The following is a 13,191-nucleotide window of genomic DNA, read 5'->3' on the forward strand; positions in this document are numbered from 1 at the left end:
CGAAACTTTCAAAATAGCGTGTCTTTTCGGGCCTGAGCCAAGATCACAGATGACGATAGACGAAAGACGGCAGCACCCGTCAGTCATCGCTGTGGACCTCAGTGGTAGCGAATTGTTGTGGCAGAGTAAATCTTTGTATACATTTTCTGGACCCTGAAATGTATTTTTCTCCAGGGCTGTGATGATCGCAAATACGTTTGAGCTGTAACAGCCTCCTTAGCTCAGGGGCAGAGCACTGGTCTTGTAAACCAGGGGTCGTGAGTTCGATTCTCACAGGGGGCAGCGCAATTTTAAATGGGCCAATGTACTGCTGTGAACCGAAACTTTCAAAATAGCGTGTCTTTTCGGGCCTGAGCCAAGATCACAGATGACGATAGACGAAAGACGGCAGCACCCGTCAGTCATCGCTGTGGACCTCAGTGGTAGCGAATTGTTGTGGCAGAGTAAATCTTTGTATGCATTTTCTGGACCCTGAAATGTATTTTTCTCCAGGGCTGTGATGATCGCAAATACGTTTAAGCTGTAACAGCCTCCTTAGCTCAGGGGCAGAGCACTGGTCTTGTAAACCAGGGGTCGTGAGTTCGATTCTCACAGGGGGCAGCACAATTTTAAATAGGCCAATGTACTGCTGTGAACCGAAACTTTCAAAATAGCGTGTCTTTTCGGGCCTGAGCCAAGATCACAGATGACGATAGACGAAAGACGGCAGCACCCGTCAGTCATCGCTGTGGACCTCAGTGGTAGCGAATTGTTGTGGCAGAGTAAATCTTTGTATGCATTTTCTGGACCCTGAAATGTATTTTTCTCCAGGGCTGTGATGATCGCAAATACGTTTAAGCTGTAACAGCCTCCTTAGCTCAGGGGCAGAGCACTGGTCTTGTAAACCAGGGGTCGTGAGTTCGATTCTGGCAGGGGGCAGCACAATTTTAAATGGGCCAATGTACTGCTGTGAACCGAAACTTTCAAAATAGCGTGTCTTTTCGGGCCTGAGCCAAGATCACAGATGACGATAGACGAAAGACGGCAGCACCCGTCAGTCATCGCTGTGGACCTCAGTGGTAGCGAATTGTTGTGGCAGAGTAAATCTTTGTATGCATTTTCTGGACCCTGAAATGTATTTTTCTCCAGGGCTGTGATGATCGCAAATACGTTTAAGCTGTAACAGCCTCCTTAGCTCAGGGGCAGAGCACTGGTCTTGTAAACCAGGGGTCGTGAGTTCGATTCTCACAGGGGGCAGCACAATTTTAAATGGGCCAATGTACTGCTGTGAACCGAAACTTTCAAAATAGCGTGTCTTTTCGGGCCTGAGCCAAGATCACAGATGACGATAGACGAAAGACGGCAGCACCCGTCAGTCATCGCTGTGGACCTCAGTGGTAGCGAATTGTTGTGGCAGAGTAAATCTTTGTATGCATTTTCTGGACCCTGAAATGTATTTTTCTCCAGGGCTGTGATGATCGCAAATACGTTTAAGCTGTAACAGCCTCCTTAGCTCAGGGGCAGAGCACTGGTCTTGTAAACCAGGGGTCGTGAGTTCGATTCTCACAGGGGGCAGCACAATTTTAAATGGGTCAATGTACTGCTGTGAACCGAAACTTTCAAAATAGCGTGTCTTTTCGGGCCTGAGCCAAGATCACAGATGACGATAGACGAAAGACGGCAGCACCCGTCAGTCATCGCTGTGGACCTCAGTGGTAGCGAATTGTTGTGGCAGAGTAAATCTTTGTATGCATTTTCTGGACCCTGAAATGTATTTTTCTCCAGGGCTGTGATGATCGCAAATACGTTTAAGCTGTAACAGCCTCCTTAGCTCAGGGGCAGAGCACTGGTCTTGTAAACCAGGGGTCGTGAGTTCGATTCTCACAGGGGGCAGCACAATTTTAAATGGGCCAATGTACTGCTGTGAACCGAAACTTTCAAAATAGCGTGTCTTTTCGGGCCTGAGCCAAGATCACAGATGACGATAGACGAAAGACGGCAGCACCCGTCAGTCATCGCTGTGGACCTCAGTGGTAGCGAATTGTTGTGGCAGAGTAAATCTTTGTATGCATTTTCTGGACCCTGAAATGTATTTTTCTCCAGGGCTGTGATGATCGCAAATACGTTTGAGCTGTAACAGCCTCCTTAGCTCAGGGGCAGAGCACTGGCCTTGTAAACCAGGGGTCGTGAGTTCGATTCTCACAGGGGGCAGCACAATTTTAAATGGGCCAATGTACTGCTGTGAACCGAAACTTTCAAAATAGCGTGTCTTTTCGGGCCTGAGCCAAGATCACAGATGACGATAGACGAAAGACGGCAGCACCCGTCAGTCATCGCTGTGGACCTCAGTGGTAGCGAATTGTTGTGGCAGAGTAAATCTTTGTATGCATTTTCTGGACCCTGAAATGTATTTTTCTCCAGGGCTGTGATGATCGCAAATACGTTTAAGCTGTAACAGCCTCCTTAGCTCAGGGGCAGAGCACTGGTCTTGTAAACCAGGGGTCGTGAGTTCGATTCTCACAGGGGGCAGCACAATTTTAAATGGGCCAATGTACTGCTGTGAACCGAAACTTTCAAAATAGCGTGTCTTTTCGGGCCTGAGCCAAGATCACAGATGACGATAGACGAAAGACGGCAGCACCCGTCAGTCATCGCTGTGGACCTCAGTGGTAGCGAATTGTTGTGGCAGAGTAAATCTTTGTATGCATTTTCTGGACCCTGAAATGTATTTTTCTCCAGGGCTGTGATGATCGCAAATACGTTTAAGCTGTAACAGCCTCCTTAGCTCAGGGGCAGAGCACTGGTCTTGTAAACCAGGGGTCGTGAGTTCGATTCTCACAGGGGGCAGCACAATTTTAAATGGGCCAATGTACTGCTGTGAACCGAAACTTTCAAAATAGCGTGTCTTTTCGGGCCTGAGCCAAGATCACAGATGACGATAGACGAAAGACGGCAGCACCCGTCAGTCATTGCTGTGGACCTCAGTGGTAGCGAATTGTTGTGGCAGAGTAAATCTTTGTATGCAGTTTCTGGACCCTGAAATGTATTTTTCTCCAGGGCTGTGATGATCGCAAATACGTTTAAGCTGTAACAGCCTCCTTAGCTCAGGGGCAGAGCACTGGTCTTGTAAACCAGGGGTCGTGAGTTCGATTCTCACAGGGGGCAGCACAATTTTAAATGGGCCAATGTACTGCTGTGAACCGAAACTTTCAAAATAGCGTGTCTTTTCGGGCCTGAGCCAAGATCACAGATGACGATAGACGAAAGACGGCAGCACCCGTCAGTCATCGCTGTGGACCTCAGTGGTAGCGAATTGTTGTGGCAGAGTAAATCTTTGTATGCATTTTCTGGACCCTGAAATGTATTTTTCTCCAGGGCTGTAATGATCGCAAATACGTTTAAGCTGTAACAGCCTCCTTAGCTCAGGGGCAGAGCACTGGTCTTGTAAACCAGGGGTCGTGAGTTCGATTCTCACAGGGGGCAGCACAATTTTAAATGGGCCAATGTACTGCTGTGAACCGAAACTTTCAAAATAGCGTGTCTTTTCGGGCCTGAGCCAAGATCACAGATGACGATAGACGAAAGACGGCAGCACCCGTCAGTCATCGCTGTGGACCTCAGTGGTAGCGAATTGTTGTGGCAGAGTAAATCTTTGTATACATTTTCTGGACCCTGAAATGTATTTTTCTCCAGGGCTGTGATGATCGCAAATACGTTTGAGCTGTAACAGCCTCCTTAGCTCAGGGGCAGAGCACTGGTCTTGTAAACCAGGGGTCGTGAGTTCGATTCTCACAGGGGGCAGCGCAATTTTAAATGGGCCAATGTACTGCTGTGAACCGAAACTTTCAAAATAGCGTGTCTTTTCGGGCCTGAGCCAAGATCACAGATGACGATAGACGAAAGACGGCAGCACCCGTCAGTCATCGCTGTGGACCTCAGTGGTAGCGAATTGTTGTGGCAGAGTAAATCTTTGTATGCATTTTCTGGACCCTGAAATGTATTTTTCTCCAGGGCTGTGATGATCGCAAATACGTTTAAACTGTAACAGCCTCCTTAGCTCAGGGGCAGAGCACTGGTCTTGTAAACCAGGGGTCGTGAGTTCGATTCTCACAGGGGGCAGCACAATTTTAAATGGGCCAATGTACTGCTGTGAACCGAAACTTTCAAAATAGCGTGTCTTTTCGGGCCTGAGCCAAGATCACAGATGACGATAGACGAAAGACGGCAGCACCCGTCAGTCATCGCTGTGGACCTCAGTGGTAGCGAATTGTTGTGGCAGAGTAAATCTTTGTATGCATTTTCTGGACCCTGAAATGTATTTTTCTCCAGGGCTGTGATGATCGCAAATACGTTTAAGCTGTAACAGCCTCCTTAGCTCAGGGGCAGAGCACTGGTCTTGTAAACCGGGGGTCGTGAGTTCGATTCTCACAGGGGGCAGCACAATTTTAAATGGGCCAATGTACTGCTGTGAACCGAAACTTTCAAAATAGCGTGTCTTTTCGGGCCTGAGCCAAGATCACAGATGACGATAGACGAAAGACGGCAGCACCCGTCAGTCATCGCTGTGGACCTCAGTGGTAGCGAATTGTTGTGGCAGAGTAAATCTTTGTATGCATTTTCTGGACCCTGAAATGTATTTTTCTCCAGGGCTGTGATGATCGCAAATACGTTTAAGCTGTAACAGCCTCCTTAGCTCAGGGGCAGAGCACTGGTCTTGTAAACCAGGGGTCGTGAGTTCGATTCTCACAGGGGGCAGCACAATTTTAAATGGGCCAATGTACTGCTGTGAACCGAAACTTTCAAAATAGCGTGTCTTTTCGGGCCTGAGCCAAGATCACAGATGACGATAGACGAAAGACGGCAGCACCCGTCAGTCATCGCTGTGGACCTCAGTGGTAGCGAATTGTTGTGGCAGAGTAAATCTTTGTATGCATTTTCTGGACCCTGAAATGTATTTTTCTCCAGGGCTGTGATGATCGCAAATACGTTTAAGCTGTAACAGCCTCCTTAGCTCAGGGGCAGAGCACTGGTCTTGTAAACCAGGGGTCGTGAGTTCGATTCTCACAGGGGGCAGCACAATTTTAAATGGGCCAATGTACTGCTGTGAACCGAAACTTTCAAAATAGCGTGTCTTTTCGGGCCTGAGCCAAGATCACAGATGACGATAGACGAAAGACGGCAGCACCCATCAGTCATCGCTGTGGACCTCAGTGGTAGCGAATTGTTGTGGCAGAGTAAATCTTTGTATGCATTTTCTGGACCCTGAAATGTATTTTTCTCCAGGGCTGTGATGATCGCAAATACGTTTAAGCTGTAACAGCTTCCTTAGCTCAGGGGCAGAGCACTGGTCTTGTAAACCAGGGGTCGTGAGTTCGATTCTCACAGGGGGCAGCACAATTTTAAATGGGCCAATGTACTGCTGTGAACCGAAACTTTCAAAATAGCGTGTCTTTTCGGGCCTGAGCCAAGATCACAGATGACGATAGACGAAAGACGGCAGCACCCGTCAGTCATCGCTGTGGACCTCAGTGGTAGCGAATTGTTGTGGCAGAGTAAATCTTTGTATGCATTTTCTGGACCCTGAAATGTATTTTTCTCCAGGGCTGTGATGATCGCAAATACGTTTAAGCTGTAACAGCCTCCTTAGCTCAGGGGCAGAGCACTGGTCTTGTAAACCAGGGGTCGTGAGTTCGATTCTCACAGGGGGCAGCACAATTTTAAATGGGCCAATGTACTGCTGTGAACCGAAACTTTCAAAATAGCGTGTCTTTTCGGGCCTGAGCCAAGATCACAGATGACGATAGACGAAAGACGGCAGCACCCGTCAGTCATCGCTGTGGACCTCAGTGGTAGCGAATTGTTGTGGCAGAGTAAATCTTTGTATGCATTTTCTGGACCCTGAAATGTATTTTTCTCCAGGGCTGTGATGATCGCAAATACGTTTAAGCTGTAACAGCCTCCTTAGCTCAGGGGCAGAGCACTGGTCTTGTAAACCAGGGGTCGTGAGTTCGATTCTCACAGGGGGCAGCACAATTTTAAATGGGCCAATGTACTGCTGTGAACCGAAACTTTCAAAATAGCGTGTCTTTTCGGGCCTGAGCCAAGATCACAGATGACGATAGACGAAAGACGGCAGCACCCGTCAGTCATCGCTGTGGACCTCAGTGGTAGCGAATTGTTGTGGCAGAGTAAATCTTTGTATGCATTTTCTGGACCCTGAAATGTATTTTTCTCCAGGGCTGTGATGATCGCAAATACGTTTAAGCTGTAACAGCCTCCTTAGCTCAGGGGCAGAGCACTGGTCTTGTAAACCAGGGGTCGTGAGTTCGATTCTCACAGGGGGCAGCACAATTTTAAATGGGCCAATGTACTGCTGTGAACCGAAACTTTCAAAATAGCGTGTCTTTTCGGGCCTGAGCCAAGATCACAGATGACGATAGACGAAAGACGGCAGCACCCGTCAGTCATCGCTGTGGACCTCAGTGGTAGCGAATTGTTGTGGCAGAGTAAATCTTTGTATGCATTTTCTGGACCCTGAAATGTATTTTTCTCCAGGGCTGTGATGATCGCAAATACGTTTAAGCTGTAACAGCCTCCTTAGCTCAGGGGCAGAGCACTGGTCTTGTAAACCAGGGGTCGTGAGTTCGATTCTCACAGGGGGCAGCACAATTTTAAATGGGCCAATGTACTGCTGTGAACCGAAACTTTCAAAATAGCGTGTCTTTTCGGGCCTGAGCCAAGATCACAGATGACGATAGACGAAAGACGGCAGCACCCGTCAGACATCGCTGTGGACCTCAGTGGTAGCGAATTGTTGTGGCAGAGTAAATCTTTGTATGCATTTTCTGGACCCTGAAATGTATTTTTCTCCAGGGCTGTGATGATCGCAAATACGTTTAAGCTGTAACAGCCTCCTTAGCTCAGGGGCAGAGCACTGGTCTTGTAAACCAGGGGTCGTGAGTTCGATTCTCACAGGGGGCAGCACAATTTTAAATGGGCCAATGTACTGCTGTGAACCGAAACTTTCAAAATAGCGTGTCTTTTCGGGCCTGAGCCAAGATCACAGATGACGATAGACGAAAGACGGCAGCACCCGTCAGTCATCGCTGTGGACCTCAGTGGTAGCGAATTGTTGTGGCAGAGTAAATCTTTGTATGCATTTTCTGGACCCTGAAATGTATTTTTCTCCAGGGCTGTGATGATCGCAAATACGTTTAAGCTCTAACAGCCTCCTTAGCTCAGGGGCAGAGCACTGGTCTTGTAAACCAGGGGTCGTGAGTTCGATTCTCACAGGGGGCAGCACAATTTTAAATGGGCCAATGTACTGCTGTGAACCGAAACTTTCAAAATAGCGTGTCTTTTCGGGCCTGAGCCAAGATCACAGATGACGATAGACGAAAGACGGCAGCACCCGTCAGTCATCGCTGTGGACCTCAGTGGTAGCGAATTGTTGTGGCAGAGTAAATCTTTGTATGCATTTTCCGGACCCTGAAATGTATTTTTCTCCAGGGCTGTGATGATCGCAAATACGTTTAAGCTGTAACAGCCTCCTTAGCTCAGGGGCAGAGCACTGGTCTTGTAAACCAGGGGTCGTGAGTTCGATTCTCACAGGGGGCAGCACAATTTTAAATGGGCCAATGTACTGCTGTGAACCGAAACTTTCAAAATAGCGTGTCTTTTCGGGCCTGAGCCAAGATCACAGATGACGATAGACGAAAGACGGCAGCACCCGTCAGTCATCGCTGTGGACCTCAGTGGTAGCGAATTGTTGTGGCAGAGTAAATCTTTGTATGCATTTTCTGGACCCTGAAATGTATTTTTCTCCAGGGCTGTGATGATCGCAAATACGTCTAAGCTGTAACAGCCTCCTTAGCTCAGGGGCAGAGCACTGGTCTTGTAAACCAGGGGTCGTGAGTTCGATTCTCACAGGGGGCAGCACAATTTTAAATGGGCCAATGTACTGCTGTGAACCGAAACTTTCAAAATAGCGTGTCTTTTCGGGCCTGAGCCAAGATCACAGATGACGATAGACGAAAGACGGCAGCACCCGTCAGTCATCGCTGTGGACCTCAGTGGTAGCGAATTGTTGTGGCAGAGTAAATCTTTGTATGCATTTTCTGGACCCTGAAATGTATTTTTCTCCAGGGCTGTGATGATCGCAAATACGTTTAAGCTCTAACAGCCTACTTAGCTCAGGGGCAGAGCACTGGTCTTGTAAACCAGGGGTCGTGAGTTCGATTCTCACAGGGGGCAGCACAATTTTAAATGGGCCAATGTACTGCTGTGAACCGAAACTTTCAAAATAGCGTGTCTTTTCGGGCCTGAGCCAAGATCACAGATGACGATAGACGAAAGACGGCAGCACCCGTCAGTCATCACTGTGGACCTCAGTGGTAGCGAATTGTTGTGGCAGAGTAAATCTTTGTATGCATTTTCTGGACCCTGAAATGTATTTTTCTCCAGGGCTGTGATGATCGCAAATACGTTTAAGCTGTAACAGCCTCCTTAGCTCAGGGGCAGAGCACTGGTCTTGTAAACCAGGGGTCGTGAGTTCGATTCTCACAGGGGGCAGCACAATTTTAAATGGGCCAATGTACTGCTGTGAACCGAAACTTTCAAAATAGCGTGTCTTTTCGGGCCTGAGCAAAGATCACAGATGACGATAGACGAAAGGCGGCAGCACCCGTCAGTCATCGCTGTGGACCTCAGTGGTAGCGAATTGTTGTGGCAGAGTAAATCTTTGTATGCATTTTCTGGACCCTGAAATGTATTTTTCTCCAGGGCTGTGATGATCGCAAATACGTTTAAGCTGTAGCAGCCTCCTTAGCTCAGGGGCAGAGCACTGGTCTTGTAAACCAGGGGTCGTGAGTTCGATTCTCACAGGGGGCAGCACAATTTTAAATGGGCCAATGTACTGCTGTGAACCGAAACTTTCAAAATAGCGTGTCTTTTCGGGCCTGAGCCAAGATCACAGATGACGATAGACGAAAGACGGCAGCACCCGTCAGTCATCGCTGTGGACCTCAGTGGTAGCGAATTGTTGTGGCAGAGTAAATCTTTTTATGCATTTTCTGGACCCTGAAATGTATTTTTCTCCAGGGCTGTGATGATCGCAAATACGTTTAAGCTGTAACAGCCTCCTTAGCTCAGGGGCAGAGCACTGGTCTTGTAAACCAGGGGTCGTGAGTTCGATTCTCACAGGGGGCAGCACAATTTTAAATGGGCCAATGTACTGCTGTGAACCGAAACTTTCAAAATAGCGTGTCTTTTCGGGCCTGAGCCAAGATCACAGATGACGATAGACGAAAGACGGCAGCACCCGTCAGTCATCGCTGTGGACCTCAGTGGTAGCGAATTGTTGTGGCAGAGTAAATCTTTGTATGCATTTTCTGGACCCTGAAATGTATTTTTCTCCAGGGCTGTGATGATCGCAAATACGTTTAAGCTGTAACAGCCTCCTTAGCTCAGGGGCAGAGCACTGGTCTTGTAAACCAGGGGTCGTGAGTTCGATTCTCACAGGGGGCAGCACAATTTTAAATGGGCCAATGTACTGCTGTGAACCGAAACTTTCAAAATAGCGTGTCTTTTCGGGCCTGAGCCAAGATCACAGATGACGATAGACGAAAGACGGCAGCACCCGTCAGTCATCGCTGTGGACCTCAGTGGTAGCGAATTGTTGTGGCAGAGTAAATCTTTGTATGCATTTTCTGGACCCTGAAATGTATTTTTCTCCAGGGCTGTGATGATCGCAAATACGTTTAAGCTGTAACAGCCTCCTTAGCTCAGGGGCAGAGCACTGGTCTTGTAAACCAGGGGTCGTGAGTTCGATTCTCACAGGGGGCAGCACAATTTTAAATGGGCCAATGTACTGCTGTGAACCGAAACTTTCAAAATAGCGTGTCTTTTCGGGCCTGAGCCAAGATCACAGATGACGATAGACGAAAGACGGCAGCACCCGTCAGTCATCGCTGTGGACCTCAGTGGTAGCGAATTGTTGTGGCAGAGTAAATCTTTGTATGCATTTTCTGGACCCTGAAATGTATTTTTCTCCAGGGCTGTGATGATCGCAAATACGTTTAAGCTGTAACAGCCTCCTTAGCTCAGGGGCAGAGCACTGGTCTTGTAAACCAGGGGTCGTGAGTTCGATTCTCACAGGGGGCAGCACAATTTTAAATGGGCCAATGTACTGCTGTGAACCGAAACTTTCAAAATAGCGTGTCTTTTCGGGCCTGAGCCAAGATCACAGATGACGATAGACGAAAGACGGCAGCACCCGTCAGTCATCGCTGTGGACCTCAGTGGTAGCGAATTGTTGTGGCAGAGTAAATCTTTGTATGCATTTTCTGGACCCTGAAATGTATTTTTCTCCAGGGCTGTGATGATCGCAAATACGTTTAAGCTGTAACAGCCTCCTTAGCTCAGGGGCAGAGCACTGGTCTTGTAAACCAGGGGTCGTGAGTTCGATTCTCACAGGGGGCAGCACAATTTTAAATGGGCCAATGTACTGCTGTGAACCGAAACTTTCAAAATAGCGTGTCTTTTCGGGCCTGAGCCAAGATCACAGATGACGATAGACGAAAGATGGCAGCACCCGTCAGTCATCGCTGTGGACCTCAGTGGTAGCGAATTGTTGTGGCAGAGTAAATCTTTGTATGCATTTTCTGGACCCTAAAATGTATTTTTCTCCAGGGCTGTGATGATCGCAAATACGTTTAAGCTCTAACAGCCTCCTTAGCTCAGGGGCAGAGCACTGGTCTTGTAAACCAGGGGTCGTGAGTTCGATTCTCACAGGGGGCAGCACAATTTTAAATGGGCCAATGTACTGCTGTGAACCGAAACTTTCAAAATAGCGTGTCTTTTCGGGCCTGAGCCAAGATCACAGATGACGATAGACGAAAGACGGCAGCACCCGTCAGTCATCGCTGTGGACCTCAGTGGTAGCGAATTGTTGTGGCAGAGTAAATCTTTGTATGCATTTTCTGGACCCTGAAATGTATTTTTCTCCAGGGCTGTGATGATCGCAAATACGTTTAAGCTGTAACAGCCTCCTTAGCTCAGGGGCAGAGCACTGGTCTTGTAAACCAGGGGTCGTGAGTTCGATTCTCACAGGGGGCAGCACAATTTTAAATGGGCCAATGTACTGCTGTGAACCGAAACTTTCAAAATAGCGTGTCTTTTCGGGCCTGAGCCAAGATCACAGATGACGATAGACGAAAGACGGCAGCACCCGTCAGTCATCGTTGTGGACCTCAGTGGTAGCGAATTGTTGTGGCAGAGTAAATCTTTGTATGCATTTTCTGGACCCTGAAATGTATTTTTCTCCAGGGCTGTGATGATCGCAAATACGTTTAAGCTGTAACAGCCTCCTTAGCTCAGGGGCAGAGCACTGGTCTTGTAAACCAGGGTTCGTGAGTTCGATTCTCACAGGGGGCAGCACAATTTTAAATGGGCCAATGTACTGCTGTGAACCGAAACTTTCAAAATAGCGTGTCTTTTCGGGCCTGAGCCAAGATCACAGACGACGATAGACGAAAGACGGCAGCACCCGTCAGTCATCGCTGTGGACCTCAGTGGTAGCGAATTGTTGTGGCAGAGTAAATCTTTGTATGCATTTTCTGGACCCTGAAATGTATTTTTCTCCAGGGCTGTGATGATCGCAAATACGTTTAAGCTGTAACAGCCTCCTTAGCTCAGGGGCAGAGCACTGGTCTTGTAAACCAGGGGTCGTGAGTTCGATTCTCACAGGGGGCAGCACAATTTTAAATGGGCCAATGTACTGCTGTGAACCGAAACTTTAAAAATAGCGTGTCTTTTCGGGCCTGAGCCAAGATCACAGATGACGATAGACGAAAGACGGCAGCACCCGTCAGTCATCGCTGTGGACCTCAGTGGTAGCGAATTGTTGTGGCAGAGTAAATCTTTGTACGCATTTTCTGGACCCTGAAATGTATTTTTCTCCAGGGCTGTGATGATCGCAAATACGTTTAAGCTGTAACAGCCTCCTTAGCTCAGGGGCAGAGCACTGGTCTTGTAAACCAGGGGTCGTGAGTTCGATTCTCACAGGGGGCAGCACAATTTTAAATGGGCCAATGTACTGCTGTGAACCGAAACTTTCAAAATAGCGTGTCTTTTCGGGCCTGAGCCAAGATCACAGATGACGATAGACGAAAGACGGCAGCACCCGTCAGTCATCGCTGTGGACCTCAGTGGTAGCGAATTGTTGTGGCAGAGTAAATCTTTGTATGCATTTTCTGGACCCTGAAATGTATTTTTCTCCAGGGCTGTGATGATCGCAAATACGTTTAAGCTGTAACAGCCTCCTTAGCTCAGGGGCAGAGCACTGGTCTTGTAAACCAGGGGTCGTGAGTTCGATTCTCACAGGGGGCAGCACAATTTTAAATGGGCCAATGTACTGCTGTGAACCGAAACTTTCAAAATAGCGTGTCTTTTCGGGCCTGAGCCAAGATCACAGATGACGATAGACGAAAGACGGCAGCACCCGTCAGTCATCGCTGTGGACCTCAGTGGTAGCGAATTGTTGTGGCAGAGTAAATCTTTGTATGCATTTTCTGGACCCTGAAATGTATTTTTCTCCAGGGCTGTGATGATCGCAAATACGTTTAAGCTGTAACAGCCTCCTTAGCTCAGGGGCAGAGCACTGGTCTTGTAAACCAGGGGTCGTGAGTTCGATTCTCACAGGGGGCAGCACAATTTTAAATGGGCCAATGTACTGCTGTGAACCGAAACTTTCAAAATAGCGTGTCTTTTCGGGCCTGAGCCAAGATCACAGATGACGATAGACGAAAGACGGCAGCACCCGTCAGTCATCGCTGTGGACCTCAGTGGTAGCGAATTGTTGTGGCAGAGTAAATCTTTGTATGCATTTTCTGGACCCTGAAATGTATTTTTCTCCAGGGCTGTGATGATCGCAAATACGTTTAAGCTGTAACAGCCTCCTTAGCTCAGGGGCAGAGCACTGGTCTTGTAAACCAGGGGTCGTGTGTTCGATTCTCACAGGGGGCAGCACAATTTTAAATGGGCCAATGTACTGCTGTGAACCGAAACTTTCAAAATAGCGTGTCTTTTCGGGCCTGAGCCAAGATCACAGATGACGATACACGAAAGACGGCAGCACCCGTCAGTCATCGCTGTGGACCTCAATGGTAGCGAATTGTTGTGGCAGAGTAAATCTTTGTATGCATTTTCTGGACC

The 13,191-nt window shown here is 48.1% G+C and overlaps 41 non-coding genes across 41 annotated transcripts; all 41 read left to right on the plus strand.

Annotated features, from left to right (window-relative positions):
* Positions 1 to 210: 210 nt before the first annotated feature.
* On the plus strand, positions 211 to 282 carry Trnat-ugu (transfer RNA threonine (anticodon UGU)). The gene has a single exon. It is a non-coding gene; the product is annotated as a tRNA-Thr (tRNA).
* Positions 283 to 528: 246 nt separating this feature from the next.
* Trnat-ugu (transfer RNA threonine (anticodon UGU)) lies at positions 529 to 600 on the plus strand. Its single transcript has one exon. It is a non-coding gene; the product is annotated as a tRNA-Thr (tRNA).
* A 246-nt stretch (positions 601 to 846) lies between these two features.
* Trnat-ugu (transfer RNA threonine (anticodon UGU)) lies at positions 847 to 918 on the plus strand. Its single transcript has one exon. It is a non-coding gene; the product is annotated as a tRNA-Thr (tRNA).
* Positions 919 to 1,164: 246 nt separating this feature from the next.
* Trnat-ugu (transfer RNA threonine (anticodon UGU)) lies at positions 1,165 to 1,236 on the plus strand. The gene has a single exon. It is a non-coding gene; the product is annotated as a tRNA-Thr (tRNA).
* A 246-nt stretch (positions 1,237 to 1,482) lies between these two features.
* Trnat-ugu (transfer RNA threonine (anticodon UGU)) lies at positions 1,483 to 1,554 on the plus strand. Its single transcript has one exon. It is a non-coding gene; the product is annotated as a tRNA-Thr (tRNA).
* Positions 1,555 to 1,800: 246 nt separating this feature from the next.
* Trnat-ugu (transfer RNA threonine (anticodon UGU)) lies at positions 1,801 to 1,872 on the plus strand. Its single transcript has one exon. It is a non-coding gene; the product is annotated as a tRNA-Thr (tRNA).
* A 246-nt stretch (positions 1,873 to 2,118) lies between these two features.
* On the plus strand, positions 2,119 to 2,190 carry Trnat-ugu (transfer RNA threonine (anticodon UGU)). Its single transcript has one exon. It is a non-coding gene; the product is annotated as a tRNA-Thr (tRNA).
* Positions 2,191 to 2,436: 246 nt separating this feature from the next.
* Trnat-ugu (transfer RNA threonine (anticodon UGU)) lies at positions 2,437 to 2,508 on the plus strand. Its single transcript has one exon. It is a non-coding gene; the product is annotated as a tRNA-Thr (tRNA).
* Positions 2,509 to 2,754: 246 nt separating this feature from the next.
* Positions 2,755 to 2,826, plus strand: Trnat-ugu (transfer RNA threonine (anticodon UGU)). The gene has a single exon. It is a non-coding gene; the product is annotated as a tRNA-Thr (tRNA).
* Positions 2,827 to 3,072: 246 nt separating this feature from the next.
* On the plus strand, positions 3,073 to 3,144 carry Trnat-ugu (transfer RNA threonine (anticodon UGU)). The gene has a single exon. It is a non-coding gene; the product is annotated as a tRNA-Thr (tRNA).
* A 246-nt stretch (positions 3,145 to 3,390) lies between these two features.
* Trnat-ugu (transfer RNA threonine (anticodon UGU)) lies at positions 3,391 to 3,462 on the plus strand. Its single transcript has one exon. It is a non-coding gene; the product is annotated as a tRNA-Thr (tRNA).
* Positions 3,463 to 3,708: 246 nt separating this feature from the next.
* Trnat-ugu (transfer RNA threonine (anticodon UGU)) lies at positions 3,709 to 3,780 on the plus strand. The gene has a single exon. It is a non-coding gene; the product is annotated as a tRNA-Thr (tRNA).
* A 246-nt stretch (positions 3,781 to 4,026) lies between these two features.
* Positions 4,027 to 4,098, plus strand: Trnat-ugu (transfer RNA threonine (anticodon UGU)). The gene has a single exon. It is a non-coding gene; the product is annotated as a tRNA-Thr (tRNA).
* A 246-nt stretch (positions 4,099 to 4,344) lies between these two features.
* Positions 4,345 to 4,416, plus strand: Trnat-ugu (transfer RNA threonine (anticodon UGU)). Its single transcript has one exon. It is a non-coding gene; the product is annotated as a tRNA-Thr (tRNA).
* A 246-nt stretch (positions 4,417 to 4,662) lies between these two features.
* On the plus strand, positions 4,663 to 4,734 carry Trnat-ugu (transfer RNA threonine (anticodon UGU)). The gene has a single exon. It is a non-coding gene; the product is annotated as a tRNA-Thr (tRNA).
* A 246-nt stretch (positions 4,735 to 4,980) lies between these two features.
* On the plus strand, positions 4,981 to 5,052 carry Trnat-ugu (transfer RNA threonine (anticodon UGU)). Its single transcript has one exon. It is a non-coding gene; the product is annotated as a tRNA-Thr (tRNA).
* Positions 5,053 to 5,298: 246 nt separating this feature from the next.
* Trnat-ugu (transfer RNA threonine (anticodon UGU)) lies at positions 5,299 to 5,370 on the plus strand. The gene has a single exon. It is a non-coding gene; the product is annotated as a tRNA-Thr (tRNA).
* A 246-nt stretch (positions 5,371 to 5,616) lies between these two features.
* On the plus strand, positions 5,617 to 5,688 carry Trnat-ugu (transfer RNA threonine (anticodon UGU)). Its single transcript has one exon. It is a non-coding gene; the product is annotated as a tRNA-Thr (tRNA).
* A 246-nt stretch (positions 5,689 to 5,934) lies between these two features.
* On the plus strand, positions 5,935 to 6,006 carry Trnat-ugu (transfer RNA threonine (anticodon UGU)). Its single transcript has one exon. It is a non-coding gene; the product is annotated as a tRNA-Thr (tRNA).
* A 246-nt stretch (positions 6,007 to 6,252) lies between these two features.
* Trnat-ugu (transfer RNA threonine (anticodon UGU)) lies at positions 6,253 to 6,324 on the plus strand. The gene has a single exon. It is a non-coding gene; the product is annotated as a tRNA-Thr (tRNA).
* Positions 6,325 to 6,570: 246 nt separating this feature from the next.
* Trnat-ugu (transfer RNA threonine (anticodon UGU)) lies at positions 6,571 to 6,642 on the plus strand. The gene has a single exon. It is a non-coding gene; the product is annotated as a tRNA-Thr (tRNA).
* Positions 6,643 to 6,888: 246 nt separating this feature from the next.
* Positions 6,889 to 6,960, plus strand: Trnat-ugu (transfer RNA threonine (anticodon UGU)). Its single transcript has one exon. It is a non-coding gene; the product is annotated as a tRNA-Thr (tRNA).
* Positions 6,961 to 7,206: 246 nt separating this feature from the next.
* Trnat-ugu (transfer RNA threonine (anticodon UGU)) lies at positions 7,207 to 7,278 on the plus strand. The gene has a single exon. It is a non-coding gene; the product is annotated as a tRNA-Thr (tRNA).
* Positions 7,279 to 7,524: 246 nt separating this feature from the next.
* Trnat-ugu (transfer RNA threonine (anticodon UGU)) lies at positions 7,525 to 7,596 on the plus strand. Its single transcript has one exon. It is a non-coding gene; the product is annotated as a tRNA-Thr (tRNA).
* Positions 7,597 to 7,842: 246 nt separating this feature from the next.
* Trnat-ugu (transfer RNA threonine (anticodon UGU)) lies at positions 7,843 to 7,914 on the plus strand. Its single transcript has one exon. It is a non-coding gene; the product is annotated as a tRNA-Thr (tRNA).
* A 246-nt stretch (positions 7,915 to 8,160) lies between these two features.
* Trnat-ugu (transfer RNA threonine (anticodon UGU)) lies at positions 8,161 to 8,232 on the plus strand. Its single transcript has one exon. It is a non-coding gene; the product is annotated as a tRNA-Thr (tRNA).
* A 246-nt stretch (positions 8,233 to 8,478) lies between these two features.
* Trnat-ugu (transfer RNA threonine (anticodon UGU)) lies at positions 8,479 to 8,550 on the plus strand. The gene has a single exon. It is a non-coding gene; the product is annotated as a tRNA-Thr (tRNA).
* Positions 8,551 to 8,796: 246 nt separating this feature from the next.
* Trnat-ugu (transfer RNA threonine (anticodon UGU)) lies at positions 8,797 to 8,868 on the plus strand. Its single transcript has one exon. It is a non-coding gene; the product is annotated as a tRNA-Thr (tRNA).
* Positions 8,869 to 9,114: 246 nt separating this feature from the next.
* Trnat-ugu (transfer RNA threonine (anticodon UGU)) lies at positions 9,115 to 9,186 on the plus strand. Its single transcript has one exon. It is a non-coding gene; the product is annotated as a tRNA-Thr (tRNA).
* Positions 9,187 to 9,432: 246 nt separating this feature from the next.
* On the plus strand, positions 9,433 to 9,504 carry Trnat-ugu (transfer RNA threonine (anticodon UGU)). Its single transcript has one exon. It is a non-coding gene; the product is annotated as a tRNA-Thr (tRNA).
* A 246-nt stretch (positions 9,505 to 9,750) lies between these two features.
* Positions 9,751 to 9,822, plus strand: Trnat-ugu (transfer RNA threonine (anticodon UGU)). Its single transcript has one exon. It is a non-coding gene; the product is annotated as a tRNA-Thr (tRNA).
* A 246-nt stretch (positions 9,823 to 10,068) lies between these two features.
* Trnat-ugu (transfer RNA threonine (anticodon UGU)) lies at positions 10,069 to 10,140 on the plus strand. The gene has a single exon. It is a non-coding gene; the product is annotated as a tRNA-Thr (tRNA).
* Positions 10,141 to 10,386: 246 nt separating this feature from the next.
* On the plus strand, positions 10,387 to 10,458 carry Trnat-ugu (transfer RNA threonine (anticodon UGU)). Its single transcript has one exon. It is a non-coding gene; the product is annotated as a tRNA-Thr (tRNA).
* Positions 10,459 to 10,704: 246 nt separating this feature from the next.
* On the plus strand, positions 10,705 to 10,776 carry Trnat-ugu (transfer RNA threonine (anticodon UGU)). The gene has a single exon. It is a non-coding gene; the product is annotated as a tRNA-Thr (tRNA).
* A 246-nt stretch (positions 10,777 to 11,022) lies between these two features.
* Positions 11,023 to 11,094, plus strand: Trnat-ugu (transfer RNA threonine (anticodon UGU)). The gene has a single exon. It is a non-coding gene; the product is annotated as a tRNA-Thr (tRNA).
* A 246-nt stretch (positions 11,095 to 11,340) lies between these two features.
* On the plus strand, positions 11,341 to 11,412 carry Trnat-ugu (transfer RNA threonine (anticodon UGU)). The gene has a single exon. It is a non-coding gene; the product is annotated as a tRNA-Thr (tRNA).
* A 246-nt stretch (positions 11,413 to 11,658) lies between these two features.
* Positions 11,659 to 11,730, plus strand: Trnat-ugu (transfer RNA threonine (anticodon UGU)). The gene has a single exon. It is a non-coding gene; the product is annotated as a tRNA-Thr (tRNA).
* A 246-nt stretch (positions 11,731 to 11,976) lies between these two features.
* On the plus strand, positions 11,977 to 12,048 carry Trnat-ugu (transfer RNA threonine (anticodon UGU)). Its single transcript has one exon. It is a non-coding gene; the product is annotated as a tRNA-Thr (tRNA).
* A 246-nt stretch (positions 12,049 to 12,294) lies between these two features.
* Trnat-ugu (transfer RNA threonine (anticodon UGU)) lies at positions 12,295 to 12,366 on the plus strand. The gene has a single exon. It is a non-coding gene; the product is annotated as a tRNA-Thr (tRNA).
* A 246-nt stretch (positions 12,367 to 12,612) lies between these two features.
* Positions 12,613 to 12,684, plus strand: Trnat-ugu (transfer RNA threonine (anticodon UGU)). Its single transcript has one exon. It is a non-coding gene; the product is annotated as a tRNA-Thr (tRNA).
* A 246-nt stretch (positions 12,685 to 12,930) lies between these two features.
* On the plus strand, positions 12,931 to 13,002 carry Trnat-ugu (transfer RNA threonine (anticodon UGU)). Its single transcript has one exon. It is a non-coding gene; the product is annotated as a tRNA-Thr (tRNA).
* Positions 13,003 to 13,191: the final 189 nt, after the last annotated feature.

This window comes from Schistocerca serialis, chromosome 1 (assembly GCF_023864345.2).
Source record: "Schistocerca serialis cubense isolate TAMUIC-IGC-003099 chromosome 1, iqSchSeri2.2, whole genome shotgun sequence".
In the NCBI taxonomy this organism is placed as follows: domain Eukaryota; kingdom Metazoa; phylum Arthropoda; class Insecta; order Orthoptera; family Acrididae; genus Schistocerca; species Schistocerca serialis.